The sequence below is a fragment of the Eublepharis macularius genome, chromosome 13, assembly GCF_028583425.1.
Source record: "Eublepharis macularius isolate TG4126 chromosome 13, MPM_Emac_v1.0, whole genome shotgun sequence".
NCBI lineage: Eukaryota > Metazoa > Chordata > Lepidosauria > Squamata > Eublepharidae > Eublepharis > Eublepharis macularius.
Window position 1 is genome coordinate 42,219,619 of NC_072802.1, and position 17,608 is coordinate 42,237,226.

General features: G+C 42.0%; 1 protein-coding gene across 1 annotated transcript in view; it reads left to right on the plus strand.

Annotated features, from left to right (window-relative positions):
• Nucleotides 1-17,608, plus strand: part of HS6ST2 (heparan sulfate 6-O-sulfotransferase 2) — a 175,356-nt gene that overhangs the window by 30,604 nt on the left and 127,144 nt on the right. The window lies entirely within an intron of this gene.

Consider the following 17,608-nt stretch of genomic DNA (forward strand, 5'->3'; position numbering starts at 1 on the left):
TTTTTTCCACAGGTAATAGGATTTGCTATATGGAAATGTTCTGTGAGATGCGTTGGAAGGAGATAGGGACTTTAGACTATACTACTGTGCACAGTCTGTTGCTGTAAGCATGCTCCTACTGGATAGGTCCACACCATATAATAGGTCAGTTTACTTGTGTTTTGTTTCAGCATTATTTTCATCATTGTATCAGATTTCTACTTGTTTTCAAATTTCTGCAATCCTTACCCTATTGTATTGTTTCTTGAATGTTCTAGCATTCATACATAAATAAATAACCCTGGTAGAAAAAGTCTATGCCCGAACTTCTAAAGAAGCATTGATTACACTATTGTGAGAGTGAAGACATTTCACAGTTGTGCATGTGCGTGTGTGTGGTTGCACCTTTGAAATTGAAATTAACCACAAATTGCTTCTAGTGTTCCTTTAGTTCTTCCAGATATTTGTGTAAATAAAGTGCATAAATGTTCTTTTAAAAAGAGAGAGCATGTAAATTGCTCTTGCTCTGACATTACTTCTGGTGCAAACCTGCAACTGATATAATCATAACGCGATACAGCCTGTCTTTGTCCTTGGCTAAATAGATCATTTAGAACCCCGTGGCACAGAGTGGTAAGCTGCAGTACTGCAGCTCAAGCTCTGCTCACGACCTGAGTTCGATCCCGGCAGAAGCTGGGTTCAGGTAGCCGACTCAAGGTTGACTCAGCCTTCCATCCTTCCAAGGTCGGTAAAATGAGTACCCAGTTTCCTGGGGGTAAAGTGTAGGTGACTGGGGAAGGCAATGGCAAACCACCCCGTAACAGAAGACTGCGAAGAAAATGTCGTGATGCGACATCCGCCCATCATGGGTCAGTAATAACTCAGTGCTTGCACGGGGGACTACCTTTACCTAAATAGATCATTATAGCTTGAATTTTCAGGAGAGTTTTTTAATCTAGCTGTCACTGTTTCTGCCTCTCCTCATGGGATCATAACTTGGACCACAAAACTCATTAAAGGTGCATTCAGGGAGGAGAGGTCAGAGACCATGATGCTGTCTGCACAGGATGCCAACTTGACAATTGCATGTTGCCGTCTGTGCTTTTTAAAAACATGTAATTTTTATATTTCTCTCTATTTCTCTTTTGGAACAATCTGTCTGCAAAGTCTCCAGCTGTTGGCTTGCATCTTAGCCCTTGGTAAACTTTATTAAATAAGCACACTTTTATGACATTCTTCATCTTTAAAATTGACTTTTCCAGCTCGAGCTTTTAGTGTTATTGTTGGTGGTTTTCTGGCTTTGTAACAGTACAGGGAGCCAGCTGTGGAATCTCTAAAGGAAACCTTGATATGGCATTGTGGGGAAGCAAGGGTGTCTAAAATAGGTTCTGCTTTTCAGGGCTGAACTGCGTCTTTCTATTAAAAAGAAATTTCTAGTATTCAGGACCCTGACCAGTGACTCTTCGGAAGTCCAGCCTTGATAACGTCATTTTTAAAAGGCTGCTTGCCAACGTAGAGTGGCTCTAATTGCTAAATGTGCAGTTGTTGTCTGTATAGCATAATTGCTTCCACCACCTTTTCGCATTCTTGGTCTCCATTAGCTGGAAGAGTGAAGGGTTGTAATATGCTCAGAAAGAAAAGATAACCTTAAGCTAGGTTGGTGGCAGGCATTTTGTTGGCTGGTGTTGGGATTGAAAAGGAAAACTGCTGCTTCCAGGATTCAGGCAAGCAAAGCTTGGTTTGCATGTTAACTTACAGGAGGTGACCAAAAGTCTTCTCCGAACATCATAGGATTGTGTCCGAAGAGCAAGAAGGTAGAGGGGGCACAAGGGACAAACAAGCCTCGGACCAAAATTGCATGTGCGTTGTAAAGTGTAGGGAGGTTGATAGAATTTTAAATCAGCTTTCCAACTTAGCCTTTTGATGGATTCTGAAGCCCGAAGCGAGTGTATGTAGAAGTGCCTTTCTGCTTTGCACACATTGATAGTGAGAACAGGCTAAAAAGGGTTTTAAATGGTGCATGTGAATTTGAGCTGAGATGAGGAACTGAGGGATAGGGTCAGGGTGCAATTGGATGTTCTACAAAGAAACTCTCAGCTCGTTTAGCAATCTAAGGCATTCTACATATTTGAATGTATTAGGGTTGCCAGCCCAGCATTAGCAACTGGCATGAGACAGTGGGGGATAGGAACAAGTAAATTGCCCTGAACAAACCTGGAACTGACATCATCATGCCAGGTGACACTATAGAATTCCACTGAAATGCTATGGTTTTGCCATAGAATTTCTGTGGAATCCTAGAATGTTGCAGTGATATGATAAGCAATGCTGCCCTACCAAACAGTGGCAGAGGACTGGGGCTGCTGGGCTGGAGGTCACTTGGCAGCTCTGCAGTGCAAACACACAGCTAAATTAGGTGGCAGATCAGACTGTATCACCTCAAGCTTCAGAGCATTGACAGAAAAATATCCAAAATAGATTCCAACTGCTGCTAGGAAAATATTTGGCTAGAATTTGAACAAAACAGAAGTCCAGTGGCATCTTAAAGACTATTTATTCCAGTATGAGCTTTTGTGAGACAGAACTCACTTCCGCAAATTCAATGGGAAGAAACTCATTTACCTCATCTTCACAGAAAATTACAGAAGGGGAGGAGGAAAGGGGGAGGAGTTGAGCAGAAAGAGGACTTGCTTGCATTTGGATAGGAAGGTGATATCTATTTTGTATTTGAGCAAGTTTCTTCATTAGGTTAATGGTTTTCCACTCTATATGGATAAATGTAGTGCCTCTGTAATGATCCCAGTGGGGGACCTTTACTGTGAGGCAACTGAGGTCCTCTGATGGCCAGTCTTTGCCACGGAAGAGCATTTCAGTGGAAGACAGTTGCAATCCATTAGAAAATTCTGCATAAGCCGAGTTGAAATATCAAGTACAGGAGGATAACAAATACAAGAGGATAAGTGAGGGGAAGGTGCCTTACTTCTAGTTTTTCCTTCTTGGGCAGCAGAATGTCTTGGATGGAGCTTAACTTGAATATCATGAAAGGAAATGACCAGGAGTGGGGCTGTGCAGACATGGTATCTTAGGTATTTGAAACAGGTTGTTTAACTGGATGGACCATTGGGCTGATCTATCACGGCTATTTTATGTTCTTACACTGTTGTTTTAGAATTATTTTATTATTTATTTATTTAGAATCATTTTATTATTTATTTACTTTTTATTATGTTTTCTTATTTTTAAAATAATTATTTGCTGTCTGGGAACCTGCAACTGAGAAGCAGTGTATTCATTTCTTAAAATAAATACAAAATATAAGAAACAGGGCAGGAGAGATTGTGAAATGTTGTAGTTCACAACATTAAGGATTCTTCTACCACATCACAGAATAGATGACTAGTATTCTGTAATCTAGAGAGGGAGCAGATAACTAACTCAGTGGTAGAGCTCATGCTTTGTGGGCATACAGTCTTAAATTCTTTTCTGGACAGTATCTTGGGTAGAAGAGCTGTGATGGGAGATCTTGGAGTGAGATTGCAGGTTGGCATAGACAGTATTGGACCAGTGTTTCTATTAGGTGATTTCAGGTGCAGAATATGGGGTATGGCCATGGCTGTGAGGCTGAGCACATCGTTGGTCTGTAAAAAAATCCCAGGTTCAGTTCTCAGCATCTCCAAGAAAAGGACCTCATGTACCAGGTGGCAGAGAAAGCCTTTCTCTGGGAAATCAGAGACCTGCTGCCAGAATGGACCAATGACGTAGCCTTATAGAAGGCAGCTCCTTAGGCTCATATGCTGGGTCCTTGAATGATTTAACTAACTGTGCTCTGGTTATTTCTTCCACTCTACATTGATGCACAGGAGTCCTGTTCTGGCTTTTGGCTGCCCCTGGATGTTGACTGGAGTTCTGTGAAAGGCCTACAGGGCAAAGCTCTGAATGTTTGTAGACTGTGCTTGTCCTCCTAAAAACACCCAGGACTCCCACACTGTGTTCAGCTATTGCTTTTGTTTTGTTTTGTCTCAGTTTTCTATGAAACGTGCCATAGGCGCACAGTCACCTTTAAAGGTCTCATGAACAGCCACTCTTCTCAAAGTCCTTGTTAAATAAATGATCTGTATGGACAAGGTCCTTGCTGTCTGCTTTCAACTGTTGGAGAGGATAGTCCAGCTGCCTCTGGCTCTCTGTGCTTAGCTCCAGGGGGGCTGGCTATGTGGTTCTTCACCCACCCGCTTGGAGGTTAGTCGTGACATCCAGCATGTGGTACCCACTTTCCTGCTTTTCAACGATGGCTTTCTCATTTTTTTTTCTTGTGTGGTATGTTTTGCTTACCACCTAGTTCTCTCATCACTGTTCTTGGAAATAATCTCTGTGCAAAATGTTGCAGTTGGGTGGCATGGTGAGAACAACGGGCAGCAGCAATTGGAGGAATTTTGCTAGAAGGATCTGCCTTATTTTCTGCAGATTTAAAAGCAAGGATTTGTTTTTTTTACAGAAACACACAAGAATTGAAGTTGGCATTTTTATTATGTGGAAGAAATTGTAGTCTGTCTTTCTGCAGGTTTAGAACAAAATGGAAGAGGGCCAGAAGGGGGGAAATGCATGAGCCCGTCGGGGTATAAATCGAATAAAATGAAATGAAATAAAATAAATAAATAAATAAATAATGATTCACCAATCAGCTATCACAGCAGGTGGAGTGTGGTTGGAGGATGGGGTATGCATCTTGCATGATTTACTAATTTCTTCCTCAGTGTTAGGGCCTGTCCAAACAATAATTTTATCCTGTTAATTTCAGTGAGTGGTTGAGTCAAGGAGAGAAACTTATAAAAATCCTGGAAAAGGGGCAAAATCTTGCAGGTTAACAGCTTCCCCCATAAAAAAGACTTTTGCAAAATTGCAAAGTGGGAGTGGAAATGTAAAAATGTAATTCAGATATAACAAAGCTAGTAGACATTTTCTACCAAAAAAATTAAATAAATGGATGACTAATTGCAGGATATAGGGTTTAATTATTCACCGTCAAGCCCAATACCAAATCAGGAAAATTTAGACGGATGCCATCTGGAATTGGCCTGTTTTTAGAGTGTATAAGGTCAGTTATAATGAAGGGGCATCTAGTGTTTTTCTCATTAACATTAACAGGCTAATATTACACTGTTGATGGGACCATGAGTAATTAAATGGATATTTCGAGTGTATTAAAAAAATGGTAATGAGGTGAACATGATGGGGTAATGGGATGTGTGGATTTTTCAGGCGCCTTGCTGAAAAGGCTGCTAAAACCAACAGTATCTCGTTAACTTTAAAAGAGCATTAGCTTGCCAAGTCAAAGGCTCTTCTGTTAATAAAGACCTGACGCTCTAATAGAGCTGTCTTTTGTAAATTAAATATTCTTCTGAACCAGTCAAGGTGCTTTTGGATAGGAGGGGTTAAGGTTATATAGGAAACTAAGGATTTCCTAGGGTTGGAGAGAAAGAGGCAATACATTCCGGAGAAATTTTCCCGAAGGTTTGTGCCTGAGAAGCAGTTTCTGAAAGCTATCTTGGAAGTAAATGTTGTTGGCCAAGGTGGGCAGTGTATTCGTGTCTTCACAGGTGTCAGCAGAATGCCCTGTGGGTGCTGCATTGAAGCATCACCTGGTGGTAGGCGATGGCATGGTTGAGTTGTCTGCTGATTCAAGATAAAGTTGAAAAGTCCTCCATTAATAGGTTGATTCAACATTACCTGTTTTCTTTCTTTTCCTTTTATTTTTTCTCTTTTTTAAAATTCTTATCCTTTTCTTTTATAACATATGCTCACTGGAATAAACTGTGATCAGGTGGACTAATGAAATAATAACAACAACAACATTCAATTTATATACCGCCCTTTAGGACAACTTAACGCCCACTCAGAGCATTTTACAAAGTATGTTGTTATTATCCCCACAACAATCGCCCTGTGAGGTGGGTGGGGCTGAGAGAGCTCTGGAAGAGCTGTGACTGACCCAAGGTCACCCAACTGGCTACAGATGGAGGAGTGGGGAATCAAACATGGTTCTCCAGATCAGAGTCCAGTTTGGTCTGATCCAGAATAAGACAGCATTGTGCATTTGCTTTCTGAAAACCTCTCCCCACATAGATAAACTTTTTTCTAATCTCCTTTCCCTTTCAGCTGTTAAATCCTTCCAACTATCTTCCTTCTGAGGCTTTTTTGTTTCAAGTGAAAGCTTGGTAATTAATGTGCAAGATTGCTGTGTTGGGGTAGGATAGTGGATCCAGATCACTTCGGCAGTCAGGAATTGCTGCAAGGAACATATTGTAAACCAGGAGTTAGAGGAAGCATGAAAGAAAATACTTCAGTAAGAAATTAGAACCCTTCTCTCTGCTGTTTACCCCTTCCTGCGCTATTCTCTGCTGATTTGGTAGATTTTTATCTGCACATCTTCATTAATGAAGTGGAAGGAAAAGTTGAGATATCACACAATCAATTTGGGTTTCCCCCCCTCTTATCTAGTTACTAATCTTTCCTCTCTTTCCTCATTACCTTCAGCTGTGCCAGGAATGGTGGATTGTTGTGGGGCTTTTTTGTATCAGTTCGAAGAAAACTGACATTTATCCTGCAGAGAGATAAACGCACAGCCGTTTTCTGCTGATGACAAATTCTAGAAGAGTAAGCTGTTTTAGTCTGTTACAGCAGAAACTAAAAGGAAGTCTTGTAGCCCTGTGTGAAACGTCAACAGATTTGTTGAGGCAGATGCTGTTGTGAACGAGATGATGAACCTATCAGTGCTGTGGACTGCAGCCCATGAAAGCCTATTCAGTGTGATAATAAATATTAGCTTTCCAGGTGCTGCAAGAGATTTGTGTTTTGTAAATGGGCCTCTTTGCTTATGTTTTATCAAGTTTTAGGAGATTGGGAGAGACAGCTGCGTATCGGACACTCTTTACCCAGGCTGGTACAAGTATTGCACTGCTAACATAACTGCTTCTCTCGGCCTGGAAAAGGTTTCTGAGTATGCTGAATTGTACTGGACATTTTTTCCCCTTCTAACTCTTGAGTCCCTGAGCCAAAGACAACGATTTGGCAGTGCCGGAAATACTGTGTTCTCTTACAAAATTAGGTGGCAAGGAAGAGGGATTCTAGCCTAGTACTTTTGTTTTCCATATTCAAGGCACAGTTTTGTAGCATTAAGGAGCACTGTCATGCCTGCCTGCCAGTGGTACAGGCTGCCCACCTTATCTACCATATGTCAGAAAACTAACCCTGTACCCGTTTCACAGGGAACTCTTAAGTTCATGAATGTGTCTCCGACAGTTTATGCATTGAAGTTACAGAATATGGGTTTTGTGATGCACCACTATTGGGTGTTGTGCACTTCACCATTGTGCTTGAAAAGATGTCCTCTCCTGTAATGGACCTGTAGGAGCTTATGATGATAGCATGGCCATTCTGTGTCTTTGGTCGCCTGTGTTCAGTACACCCTTATGCTTCAGCGGGCTAGCAGAGATGCTGCCTCTTAACACAAAGATAAGAAAGGATCTTCTAGCTTCCCTATCTGAAGGTGATGAAAACTGTGTTGCTTCACTTCGTGTTTGTTGCCACAAAGGCTTTTGTATGTTGACATCCTGCAGCATAAAACTAATTCAAGCAAGTGTGCAAACAAACCCAAACCTAAAAGAACATTCCCATTCAGTTGGATAATAAAGATGTTCTGAAAGAAGGGGATTGGCGAGGAGGAACAAGGGATGGGACTTTTGTGTCAGTGACTTGATGAGTATTCAAATTAATGTTGCTCATTAAATTCCCTCTTAAATAGGTCATGAAATCTCTCTAAGACCCTTTTGGCCAGCCCCCCCCCCCACCAGCTCCACTTGCGTCATAGACTATGTTATCTGGATCAAAGCGTCCTGTAGATTGAGAAAGTTAGCAATCAGAGAGGTAGAGCTGTTGCCAAATCCTCTTTCTTGATATTTCTTTTCTTCATTTCTGTTCTTTCTGGCATTGTATACTCCTTTTCTCCCAGAAGCTTGCAGAAAAATTCTGAAACACAACATCCTAAATGAAACGATTAAACATCAAAAAGAAGTAGATACCAGGCTGCTCCTGATTTACCATTGGCTTCATCCAGGTTTTAAGTAAGCAAGACAAGCTTCACTCTTCTTCCCTGCCCCCATATGCCTCTGCCCCCACGCAGAGTTTAAGTACTTGCAAGGAGAAGAGACAAACAGCCCAGATGGGACTTGGGCTGTTGCTGGCTTCCTGGCAGCAAGATTTTCCTCAGTCCTGGGGTAGCATCCAGCCTCATCAGAATCTCCCAACATGCCTACATCAGTGACTGCCAATCAGCAGGCATTGCAAGCTCGCAGAGAGGACCCATTACTTCAGTTCCTCTCTGTACGTTTGCTGGTTTCTCATGCAGGAATTTTACAAAAGATTGTCTGGCATCCAGGGTAAATCAACCACATCTCTTCATTAAAGTTTGATTAGGTCACAAGTGGTGTCACATTAGTTTACAGGACTCTGCACCGCCTTCATTTGTACATGCAGTATAGCATGCCTGTTGATTGGAGGCCTTGGCCACCCCTTGCTTGTTGTGATGAATGAGATTTAAAAGAGCCCTTTACAAAGCCTGTGCAAAACAAATTGAACTGTGGATGAAGATGGAAAGTATCAGTTTATGACTCATCCTTTTGGCTTTGTCAAAAATTACGGGGTCTCCCCCCCCCTTTGTTAGCTTTATATCTTTGGGGGTTCTGCACCGCGTTGATTAACTTATTACTGTTTACTTGCCATTTGCCAGTGAGGTTGCTCTATAAGCTATTGTCTGCATAATTATAAAGATGAAGACTGAAGACTTTCTCATTTTCTCTCGTTCTCTTTCTTCTGTCTTATCCCAGTGCCTGGGAGGGTTGCTGTACGGCATTCAGTCGTGCTTGCATGTCCTCAGGGTGGCTTACATGGAACACAATATAAATGTGCCTGAACATAAACCGATGGACTGTTACCTCCAATGTGAGATTCTGGAGACAAAATAATTATTATTTATCCTACCCTTTCTCCTGGGCATGTAGGAACCAAATGCAACAAACGGCTGACCCAGCTGGGTGCGCCAAGATTGACACACAGAAGCATTCGAGTGTGTCCGTGGATGCATGGGTGGATTGGGTAAAAGACCCCTGATGAAGTTTTTTCAAACGAAACAAGAATAGTAGCTGGTCCCTTGTTGGGTCCATGAGGAGATTTTTCTCCTATGATTTTGATTCTGCCTGCAAGAGAACATGGAAAGATGTATTAGAATACCGTTGATGGATACTTAACCTGCCGAGTTGAGTGTCTCCTTCAGGAATATCCACAAACTTATAAGGAGAAAGCAAGAAAGAATTAATTAGAGACTTTGGGATGTACAATGGGACTTTCTGACCTTGTACCATTGTGTTTGAATTACATTGGCCATCTTCCTATTTTTGTAATAATATTTAAGATGGATTGTGGATATTTTCTATGAAGTATTTATTGATATAAGATTGTATTTATATTGTATTTATATGGTATACTAGCACTTTGTCAATTTGCACTATTTATATAGTTATTTATGTATTATTTATTATATATTTATTAATATCTCATTAGTGTTTACAGTCTTATTTTGAGACTTCCCCTGGATTGTGGTTCTCCACCCTGGTTGTTGCTCCTGCTTTTAGGCTGCCAACACCACTTGCCAATTTGGTTTGTCCTGTATTACATTTTTATCCTGCCAGTCCTCCAGGTTTCTCAGGACAGATATATATGTAGTTTTCCTCTCTGCCATTTGATCGGTACAATAACCCTCTGAGACATGTTACTGATGAGAGTATGTTATTGGTCTAAGGTTACCCAGTGAGTTTCTTGATTGAGCTTGGATTTGAACTTGGGTCTCCCTAGTCCTGCACAGTAACTACTGTGACATGCAAGGATCCCATCTGGTGATCATACCCTCCAGATTGAAGGTACAGTGGTGATGGGAAGGCCAGAATAACAGTAAATCTCTTAAAATCTTAGCAGTATTGCATTCATAACTACATGTGGCTCATAGAAATTGCAGAAGAGAATTGCCCTGATTCTCATAGCAGTGCCTTCTTAGACAATCTCAGTGTATACGTAGATCTTCAGGTAGTTTGGAACCAAACTGTTGAGCCACTGGGAAAGTTGGCAGGCAGGGTGATAGCCACCCCTTGTTCCCAGTACCTGGTATTCCCAAGTGTGCTGTGTCTATGCAGAAAGGTTCTAGTTGGTATTACCAATAAACTATTGGTAGTCCTGTCCTCTGTGTATATTTTGTAATCCTTTTAAAAAAGCGATCTAAGTTAATGGCCATTGCTGCATCTTGTAGCAGTGAATTGCATAAACTAATTACTGTTAAGTAGAATTTTTATCACATTTGAATGCAGCTGTATGTTAATGGGGTCACTTGTGTCCTCCTTACAGCACCCTCGATAATAAAGTGGTACCTACATGATATCTATTGAGCTCATAATGAGAAATAAGAAGGTAATAGTTTTCCAGTCTTATTCTGGACTCAGAAGCCAGAGGTTTTCCCTTGCAGGTGTACCTTTGACCTCTTTCTCAATAAAATTTAGATGTAATTTTCCCTCTCTGGGCACAGTTTGCACTAATTATAGTTTTGAACAATAATATCGTGAGCTTGCAATGTTGCCTTTTATTAATGCTGGGTTTTGCTTTCTTTGTATTTAGAAAAGTTAAGCGGTAAAGAGATGGGGGCAGGTGGAAATGCTGTTTTGCTTTAAAAAAAACACGAGACAAATGAAACCAGGCTGGAGCTAAAGCCTACACATACATGCTCAGCAGTATTTCCAAACTTGGTGGCAAAAGCACAACTGAGAGGTGTGGCAGCAATAGACGTGAGGGCCAATGGCATCCCTTCAGAAACTGTAGTCTTTATGTCAGAATTAATGGGCTGCCCCAAAGTCTGCTTGCAGGGCTAGTTGATATTGTAGTTGAATGAAGAAACAAAGGAGATCAGTTTAATACAGTGAGATTCTATGATGGATTTTTAAAATGTGCTTGAAGATCCTTCAGTTGTGACACGATCTAAGCCAACGGCCATTCCAGCAGAATGCAGATGGCCATAAAAGAGGTTTAAGAACTTTATAAATTTGAATCTGGATGGTGTCTTTAGGTTGTCTGGGCAACCATACTTAACTTAGGCCATGGAAACAAGATACCTCAAGCCTGAAGGTCTCTCTGCTGTCTTATCTGCCACTATAAGGCAGGATGGACCTGTGAATATCCTTCTATTCATAAGTGCTAGGGTGTGATTTCTTTGAGAGCTGGGGTCTGGATAGGCCTTATTACCTTACCACACTCCCGTCTCTATATGCGATGGGAGCTGCTTTTGGGTTTCATGTGCTTCTTTCCCTCATCTGTCTCTCTCACCCAAAGAAGAAACTAACAGATGCTGAGGAGAGGAAAGCAAAAGAGTGTTTGCTTGGCTTCTGCTCCATATAGTGGAGGGCCTTCCAGTTCTCAAGGACAGCTAACTATTGTGAAGGATTTATGAGAGAAAATGCCTTCCTCCTTCTCTCTCTCGCTTTTTGCATGAAGAGCACTAAAATTCAGCTGTAAGCGAACCTACGCAGTTGCTAGAGGAATGCTGTGCGCCAAACTGAACATTTGTTTAATTACTGTATGCATTCAGCTGTTCACTGAAGGAAAAACGGATGATTTCATGCAGAAAAAAAATGTATTATCTCCTTTCCAACACACCTTTAATTGCTCACGGTGAAGTTATTAATTAAGCGGTAAATCTTTTGTACAACAGGCCCAGTGAAGGCACATAATGCGGAAGCAAGGAAAGTGTGAAGGTACTGTAAGTTGTACCTTGAAGTGGAAGGATTTGTAGTACACATATGAGGGATGGATGCAGGCTCTGCTAGGTGAGGGTCTTCCGGTTATCCTTATGAAGTCACCCAGAGGGAGTGTCCTGAACAGGATGAGGCTGTCCATGCAGTGATAGATTAAGAATTAGGCAGCCACGAATAGGGACTAGGAGTGAATATGTTGCCATACTGTAGATACCTTGGATTTCTGGGGTAGATATGAGATGTCTCTGTGTTGGAATTACCAGAATGACTAGCTAGTAACACAAAGAAATCTGTTTAATTAGTTAGTTAGTTAGTTCTGTTATATTTTATCCTCACAACAAACCTGTAAGATAGGCTGAGAGTATGTGACTGGCCTGAGGTCACCCAGCCAGCTTCCATGGTAGACTGGGGATTCAAATAGGGTTGCCAGCTCTCCAGGTGAGATCTCAGGCCATAGAGATCCGTTCCCCTGGAGAAAATGGCAGCTTTGGAGGATGAATTCTATGGCATTATACCATTCTGAGGCTCCTCCCCTCCCCAAACCCCACCCTTTCTAGTCTCCACCCCCAAAATCTCCAGAAATTTCCCAACCTGGATCTGGCAACCCTAGAATCAAACCTAAGGGCCAAGCTACAAGTGACAAATGACACAGGTTGGACACTTGTCAGCTTTCCTCAAGTTTTGATGGGAAATGTAGGCATCCTGGTCTTGCAGCTTGGCTCTCCGACTATTGTCCAATGGACTTTTCAACTGTCACTTGTCCAGCATTCCGCCAAGCTGCCTACATTTCCCATCAAAACTTGAGGGAAGCTGACTCCAACCTGTGTCATTCATCACTTGTAGTTTGGCCCTGAGTCTCTCAGGTCGAGTCTGGCACTCTAAGCACCAGAACATGATGTGGTAAATTAAGAATTTGGGAGCCATGAATCGGAGACCAGCCTTGAATGAACAAGCAAGGAACCAGCAAGAACTTGCAGAAGGTATCTAATTTTCCCCTCCACCACTATTTCTTCTTCCTCTTCCCTGAAATCTCCCACGCCCTTCCCCCTTTTCCTGCTCCCTTCTCTCCTTCCCACCTAACAGCCAACTTATGTTTATTTCCCCCCCACCCTTCATTTTCAGTTTTCTTTCATTCCTTTTCTCTGGCAGGTTCTGGGTGGGATAACTGTGGCCCAGTTTTGTGGTGCCAGTTGCTGGGCCAGGCCAGTTACATGGTGAGGCCCCCACAAGGACTTATGGAGGGCACCTCATTTTTCTCTATATGCTCTTCTCTACACTTTTTCTTTTTTCCTTCCTCCTGGCAGCCCCTGTATCTTCAGCTTTCCTTACTTCCTTAACTACCACCCACCAACATTTCCTGCCCACCAAATCTTCAGCCTTATTTATTATATATTTAATACACTGCCTTTCTCCCCAGTGGGAACCCAAAACAACTTATATTGTTCCCCTCTCCTCCATTTTATCCTCACAACAACCTTGTGAGGCAATTTACACAAAACAATTTACAAAAAACAATGAGGTTTTGGCCCATGGTAGGGTTGCCAGGCCCCCTCAACCTCTGGGGGGGGGGATAGGGGCATGGCACTTAACTTGGAGGAGAGGGGGTGCACGTGTGTGAAGTGCGCGCGCCCCCACAAGCACTTCAGAAGTGACGTCATCGCGCAGCCCCTGGGAGCATGTCCAGGCTCCACAGGGGCTCAAAATGGGCCCTGTCCATGCTGAAATGGTCCTGTTTTTGAGGTGCTGTGGAGCGCAGGAGCTCTCCTGTGCAACGCAGCGCCCAAAAACGAGCCTGTTTTGCCACGGATCAGGCCCGTTTTCAGGTGCTGCGGAGTGAGCACTCCCGTGCTCTGCAGCAGCCCTGATCTGCACAGCGCCACGGGGGGGGGCAGGGAAGGTGCGCATCCCCCTGCCTATTAGGTAAGTGGTGGTAGGGTTCGGGGAGCGGGGGCAGGGGATCCCCCGCCCCCACCGGGGGTCTGGGATCCCTAGCCCATGGTCACCCAGTCATGGCAGAGTGGGGATTTGAACCAGGGTCTGCTAGATCCTAACACTCTTACAACTACATTACACTGGCTTTTGTGTGGTGGCTGCTGTTGAATAGTGGTGAGTTGCCACATGGTTGCCTCTGGGCCTGGCTGAGTGACTTTTCCTAAGTTTGTAGAAAGATCTAATGTGTTTATGGTCCCTATCTCCAGATTTAAGTATCCACAGATAAAGCCGTGTTGAGAATTGCATATATTGATATATAACAACAACATTTGATTTATATACCGCCCTTCAGGACAACTTAATGCCCACTCAGAGCAGTTTACAGAGTATGCTATTATTATCCCCACAACAATTACCCTGTGAGGTGGGTGGAGCTGAGAGAGCTCCTGGAAGCTGTGACTAACCCAAGGTCACCCAGCTGGCTTCAAGCGGAGGAGTGGGGAATCAAACCCAGTTCTCCAGATTAGAGTCCCATGCTCTTAACCACTACACCAAACTGGGTTTCTGTAAGAGATATGAGACATTTCTGTGTTGGAATGACTGGAATGACTAGCCAGCGGCATGAAGGAATTGCAGGCAAGGCTTGTTGAGCAATTTGCCCTTTAGTTAATTTAATTTTAATTTAATTTAATTTATTATATTTATATTCCGCCCTCCCTGCTTTCGCAGGGAGTTAAGTTATTGACTGTATTCAGCCAGCATGTGCATGGAGTAGAGATCTAATGCACACTGGTTATTACACGTACAGAATCAATAATTCCAGAGTAATTTATCTGGATTAAAAGGGTGTGGTTTTTTATGAGATACATGGCACATGGAAGATTTATTTGTGTGCTGGGGATAATGGTAAAGCTACCGAACACTAATCGGCTTCCATGTTTGACCTTGAATTCTGCTTCTTCATGCTGAAAGGTGCTTGCCTCAGGGCAGACTTGAAACAGTAATAAATGCTCCTTATAGAAGGATCCCAATGTGAAGAATATTGACTTGGCAATATCATCTACAACAATGGAGGTGGCATGATTTGTGTGTGTTTACATTAGATTAGCCATACCAGGAGGTATGCCTGTCGGTGAAGTTTAGTTCCAGACATCCTGAACGAAGTCAGTATCTCAAGCTGGGAACATCTGCAACAGGAATAGTTGCGGCATTTTTTGTTTCTATTAAATTGCTGAGATCTCATGAAGAGCTGGCTCTTGAGTGGATGTGGAGAGTATTTGTTGCATCTGATTGCAGGTGGCTTTCTAGTGTACCTATTGTGAATGATTTTAGTCAACAGAATAGTAGGGTTTTTAAGATATTTATGTTTAATCTGTCTGTCTTATTTTAAGCTACCTTGAGTTCCTGCAAGATAGAAAGTCAGCTAATAAATGTTTTAAATTAAAAATAAACAGGGTCCAGGAGCAATATGCATTCGGTTTGCTCATGTTCTGTGAAATTATTTACCATTTACTTGCTGGGTCTATGGTTTTATCTTTTTGCTGCATGCATTATAGTGGTAGGTCCCAGGGTATGTATGGCTGGAGGGTGTGTGATGCAGGCACCTTGCTGAAGCTGACATCTGGTTGGTGCCAGGATGGGGAACTCTGATAAACCCTCTGTGTATGCCAAGTTGAGTCTCATGGTGGAAGAAGAATAAAATATAAAAGCAACTGTATTATAATGACTATCTCTCTCAGGACCTATGTATCAGTTGTGTTCCAGTACCTGGCTATGACTTGCTGCCCCCAATGGCTAGGATCCTCCTCTTGCATGAATTTGTGCCTTCTTGGTTGGGGTGTGGAATAGCCTACTAGAAGAGGTAAAGTTTTGCTAACCTTACCTTCTTTGTCGCTAAGCTTTCAGACCCCGCCCCCCGCGAAGTGTTAGACCTTTTAAGTGTTAAGAGGGGGTGGTTTTTTTGGCAAGTGACTGGGCAGTTGGAAGTTTTTGCATAGGGAGGGGTCTTTTTTATTTTTTTGGAGGTGAATTAAGTATTTTTTACTGTGTTCAGGGTGAGAGACAATTTAAATAAATAAAAATACTTCTTTGTGGCGCTTGTATTCTTGTTAACTGTGGTAATTTATCTAACAGTTCTACCCTTGGAACATTAAAAATACTCAAATTTGAAAGATTTTATTTTTAAGGCATAACTGAGGAGTCTTATTAGGTGTTAGGGTCTCATTCTAAGGGTTTCAAATAGTTGGCCATCTTGTAAAACCCAGAAATCACGGAATATCTCATAGTTCTTTTTAGTATCTTCCAGGCTTTCTGACTGGCAGGGGGAGAATGAAAGAAAGTTCTATCTGTGTGTCTGTATTAAATTCCTTCCAAGTAAAGCTTCTCTGGTCTGGCCTGTGTTTGAGCTGCTCCCTTGCTGTCTTTTCTCCTAAACCTCTGCTTTGGTTCATCTGTCTAACTGCAGAAAACTTTCCAGTGCCAAGGTGTCTTTTCTGTTCTTGGCCTATTTCTGAATGGGCTATGCAAACCACAAGTTTTATGCATGTGAACCATATTTATTGAGTTGGTCATGATCAATAGGTAAGTCAAACGGATTTCCATTATCCTCCTTTGTTGTTAGTCTTTTGTTTTGTTCTAGACATATTAGATTATCAAAAAAATGACTGAGATGTTTTTTTTATTTTCCTCAGTGGGTGTTGAACGCTTCCACTTCATGAACAGCCAGTGGCTATTTTACACAGAAGAAAATAATGTCTGTACAAGTTGACTAAGATATCTTTGTGTAGTCATCTTAGTATTTGTCTCTCAGGAGGAGACGGAGTTGGGTTGGATGATTACACATGTTTGTGTGTCTTTTTCCCTTAAATTGTACTCCAGTTGTGCCAAACTCTTGTTTTTCAAAAGCAGACACTCCAGAGAGAGTGATTTAAGTTAGTGTTAAGCAGGATTTGATGCACCCTTTATGATTCTCTTCCCTTCCCTTCCCCCTGACTTTGAATAAAGAACGCTTTTTATCATCTGGATGATTTTAGTGATTTTTAATTCTTGGCAGCATCCCCTCCCTCCCTCTCCATCTTGGCCTCCATGTAAGTAGAAATAATGTACCCAATCACACTTCTGTGAGCATAGGACCCTCCCCCCCCCCACGCTTTGCATGCTTCAAAGCACGGGAATGGGATTTAATGCAAAAAAAATTGTCAGACAGCATTAATCATAGTTGATTTCTTATTGATTTTTCTCCATCTCTTCCCCCTTCTTAAGAACTTGTCAGACGTATTTGCTCTTTTGGTGAATTTCAGAGCAACATATAAAACTGACTACAAGGCGGCAAATATACCTATAGATTATAATACATTACAAACAAATGAATCAGAAGGAAGTCTCCATGAATGCAGATGACAAGAGCAGTTTGGCTGTTCCTATGTTATTAAAAAGTTAACAGTCCTCTTACTAGAGCAGCTTACTCAGCTTTCTGCCTCCCTGTGTTAGCCAGTGGCCGTAAGTTCTCTAAATATTCATTCCTGTTGCTAGTCTATAGCATTTACTAACATGAGACACCCACATACTTTTCTAAGACCATTGCAGTCAGTAGGCTTAGAAGGATATACTCTGCAGAGGATTGCCTTGCTGATCTCTGGATATATGTTGAACTGGCTGTCACAGCTGGTAGTATCCAGTGTGTTTGTCCTTTGTCTATTTGCTTTACACTTGTGGCCATGGCTGCATCCTGTAGCAGTGAGTTTCACAGATGGTTCATATATTGTGCAGAATACTCTTTCATGTCTTAAACTTGTTGCTTCTTTATTATAAGATACAGATTTACTTATTTTCTTTTGAGATTTCATTGAATAGTG